The sequence below is a fragment of the Neomonachus schauinslandi genome, chromosome X (assembly GCF_002201575.2).
Source record: "Neomonachus schauinslandi chromosome X, ASM220157v2, whole genome shotgun sequence".
NCBI lineage: Eukaryota > Metazoa > Chordata > Mammalia > Carnivora > Phocidae > Neomonachus > Neomonachus schauinslandi.
This window is the reverse complement of record NC_058419.1, coordinates 80,326,175-80,330,719: the sequence shown is the minus strand read 5'-3', so window position 1 is coordinate 80,330,719 and position 4,545 is coordinate 80,326,175.

The following is a 4,545-nucleotide window of genomic DNA, read 5'->3' as shown; positions in this document are numbered from 1 at the left end:
ACCCTCTCTGTGCTTCCTTACTTTTAAAATGCAGATAATAATACTACTTCACATGGTTTCTTTGAGGATTAAGCATCTTAGTATATGTAAAGTGCTTAGAATTGTGTTGGGGCAGAGAATATTTACAATAACTGGCATCTATGATGTTAAATCTGAGGTATCTTTGTAATCTTATTGAAGTTATCAAGTAGACATAGATTAGGGTAAGATATATCATGTAGTTAGATATATGGGTCTAGAGTTCAGAGGATCCACCAGGAACAGAGATAGTTGTTTTTAATTTAATTTAATTTTATTATGTTATGTTAGTCACCATACAATACATCATTAGTTTTTGATGTAGTGATCCATGATCCATTGTTTTCATATAACACCAAGTGCTCCATGCAGTACGTGCCCTCCTTAATACCCATCACTGGGCTAATCCATCCCCCCACTCCCTTCCCCTCTAAAACCCTCAGTTTGTTTCTTGAAGTCCAAAGAATCTCATGGTTCCTCTCGCCCTCCGATTTCCCCTTCATTTTTCCCTTCCTTCTCCTAATGTCCTCCATGCTATTCCTTATGTTCCACAAATAAGTGAAACCATATGATAATTGACTTTCTCTGCTTGACTTGTTTCACTTAGCATAATCTCCTTCAGTCCCATCCATGTTGATGTAAAAGTTGGGTATTCATCTTTTCTGATGGCTGAGTAATATTCCATTGTATATATGGACCACATCTTTTTTATCCATTCATCTGTTGAAGGGCATCTTGGCTCTTTCCACAGTTTGGCTATTGCAGACATTGCTGCTATGAACATTGGGGTGCATATGGCCCTTCTTTTCACTACATCTCTGTCAATCTTATTAATTCTTTCAAAGACCCAGCTTCTAGTTTTGCTGATCTGATCTACTGTGTTTCTGGTTTCTAATTCACTGATCTCTGCTCTAATCTTAATTATTTCTCTTCTAATGTGTGGCATAGGCATCATTTGTTGCTTTTTCTCTAGTTCTTTAAGGTGTAAAGTTAGATGGCGAATTCGGGATTTTTCTATTTTTTTTGAGTGAGGCTTGGATGGCTATGTATTTCCCCTTTAGGACCGCCTTTGCAGTATCCCATAGGTTTTGGACTGATGTGTTTTCGTTCTCATTGGTTTCCATGAATTGTTTAATTTTTCTTTAATTTCTTGGTTGACCCAAACATTCTTGAGCAGAGTGGTCTTTAGCTTCAAAGTGTTTGAATGTCTTCCAATTTTTTTCTTGTGATTGAGTTCCAGTTTTAAAGAATTATGGTCTGAAAATATGCAGGGAATAATCTCAATCTTTTAGTATCAATTGAGACCTGATTTGTGACCCAGTATGTCGTCTATTCTGGAGAAAGTTCTGTGTGTGCTCAAGAAGAATGAGTATTTTGTAGTTTTAGGGTGGAATATTCTGTATATATCTATGAGGTCCATCTGGTCCAGTGTGTCATTCAAAGCTCTTATTTCTTTGTTGAGTTTCTGCTTAGAAGATCTGTCTATTGCTGAGAGTGGAGTATTGAAGTCTCCTAATATTAACATATTGTTATCAATAGGACTCTTTATTTTGGTGAACAGTTAGCTTATGTAGATGGCTGTTCCCATGTTGGGGGTGTAGATATTTACGACTGTTAGATCTTCTTGTTGGATAGACACTTTACGAATGATATCGTGTCCTTCTGTGTCTCTAACTACAGTCTTTAGCTTAAAATCTAACTTATCTGATACAAGAATTGCTACCCCAGCTTTCTTTTGAGGTCCATTGGCATGGAAGATGGATCTCCATCCCTTCCCTTTCAGTCTGGATGTATCTTTAGGTTCAAAATGAGTCTCTTGTAGACAGCATATGGATGGGTCCTGTCTTTTTATCCAATCTGCAACCCTGTGACGTTTTATGGGAGCATTTAGGCCACTCACGTTGAGAGTGATTATTGAAAGATATGAATTTATTGTCATCATGTTGCCTGTGAAGTCCTTGTTTCTATAGATTCTCTGTCAATTTCTGTTGTATATCACTCTTGGGGTCTTTCTCCTTTTATAGAACCCTCCTTAATATTTCTTGCAGGGCTGGCTTGGTGATCACATATTCTTTCAGTTTCTGGTGGTCTTGGAAGCTCTGCATCTCTCCATCCATTCTAAATGGATGGAGATAAAGTATTGCTGGATAAAGTATTCCTGGCTGCATGTTCTTCTCATTTAGTACCCTGAATATGTCTTGCCAGGCCTTTCTGGCTTTCCAGGTCTCTGTGGATAGGTCTGACGTTATTCTGATGTTCCTCCCTCTGTACGTAAGGAATCTCTTCCCCCTAACTGCCCTTAAGATGGTTCCCTTGGTTCTAAGATTTGTGAGTTTTACTATTACATGCCAGGGCATTGGCCTGTTTTCCTTGATCTTGGGAGGGGTCCTCTCTGCCTCTAGGACACGAATGTTTCTTTCATTTACCAGATTAGAGAAGTTCTCAGCTACGATTTGTTCAAATATATCTTCTAGTCCTCTCTCTCTCTCCACCCCCTCAGGGATCCCAATAATTCTGAAATTGGAAAGTTTCATGGTGTCACTTATTTCTCTGATTCTGTTTTCATGGATTTTGAGTTGTTTCTCCCAGACCTCCTCGTTTTCCTTCTTTTCTATCAATTGGTCTTCTAGATCACTAATTCATTCTTCTGCTTTGCTTACCCTAGCTGTTAGATTATCTAGATTAGGTTGGATCTCATTGATAGCATATTTAAGTTCTGCCAATTCAGCTTTCTGCCCTTACAGACTCTATGTTGCCATTAATTGATTTCTCCATTCTAGCTATTGTCTTCACAACTGCTACCCTGAATTCCATTTACGACATCTTGGTTATATCTGTATCCATTTGTAAATCTGTGAGAGAAGTCACAGTCTCTGAGTCTTTCTTATTTTGGGGGTTCCTCCTCCTAGTCATTCTGTTGAGGGGTGGTTGAGGGAATGCACAGAGTCCAAATTATTGTCCACAACCCAAGCAAGATGCACCTGTTTTATAGGGACCTTAGGGCTGTTGGCCTCTTGTTCTCCCAGCGTGTTTTCTGGGGGAGGGGCCTGCCATGCTGTTAGTCAGGCAACCTTGTTTGGGCAGAGTTGCCCTGCCCCCTGTGGGGGGGATGGGCTCGGTGAAAACCGGTTTTGGGGCTTTTGTTCTCTGGAGGCTTTCCCTGGAGGCTTTTGTGTCTCTTCCGCGAGTCAGAGCAGAAGAGATTGTTTCCAACCCTCTGCCTCAGAGCAGAGAGATCACGGTGTTCTTCAGTGAGCTTTCCAGGCCACACTATCTCCATTTCTGTCTGTGCTGCTATAAACTGCAGCATCCTGGGTTGTGTGCCCCTCAGCAGGGCTCCCAGTCCTAGCCTCCAGGTTGGGGCACAGGGGCATGTCTCTGCCCTTTGTGCTTCTAAAACCACCAGCCGCCCCCTGTTCCCATGCATGGCCCCACAGCTCTGGGTTTCAGTCCAGGGGGCTGCCCTAAAATCCTTTCCCCACCGCTACTGGTCTATGAGTCTGTGCCCTGTCCCCAGCATGGGAGGCTATCGCTCACTGGGAATCTAGGATCCCCAAGGCTCCCACCCCCTTCCATTTATCTTTGGATATCTGCCCGCAGAATCATGGTTCCCTACTTCATACCTTGAAACTAACCATCTGCGATATTCTGTTTGTAGAAATCCAGATATATCTTCTTACCTCTCAGGCTGATTTCATGGGTGTTCAGAGTGGTGTGGTAGATATCCAGCTCAATTCTGGGGACTGGTTGGAATAGGGTCCCCTACTCCTCTGCCATCTTCTGCCCCCTCCTGGAGATACAGTTTTTATGTGTGCAGAAAAGATTTAACAGAGCAGGCTTGACCACTATCCTTTGAGGGCCTGATTGCAAGGTTTGCCCTTGGCTGGCATCTGATAAGTTGGATTTTAGACGGCTTTGCATTATTCCTAAAAGCTGGCAAGAGTGGCTTACTATGCCTAACTGTTTGTACAAACAATGTGGCTTATGCCAAACACATGCTTTTGTTCTGGGAGTCTGGAATTTTGGTATGTGCTGGGCAGAAGGTACCTAGGCAGAAGATGTCTACAAGACTAGTTCTGATAAAAATCCTCTCTAATGAGCTTGCCTGGCAGACAAGATTTCACATGTATTATTACACCTCACTGCTGGAGGAATTAAGCATGTCCTGTGTAAAACCACTTGAAGAGGAATCTTGGAAGCTTATGCCTGGTTTCCTCCAGACTTTATTCCATTTGCTGTTTCCCTTTGCTGATTTTGTCTGTATCCTTTTGCTGCAACAAATTTGAGGCAGCTGGTATGACTAAATGCTGAATCCTATGAGTTCCTCTAGGGAGTTACTGAACTTGGAGATGGTCTTCAGAACCCTCAAAACAGTGACACATGTAGAAACAGGTGGTGATTGAAGTCATCAGTAGTAATGAGATTCCTAAGAAAAGAGTGAGGCTAGGAGGGAGGACTGAGCCTTGAGAAACCACAGCATTTTGTGGTCGAATTGAGGAAGATGATCCCATGAAGGTAAGAAGGAAG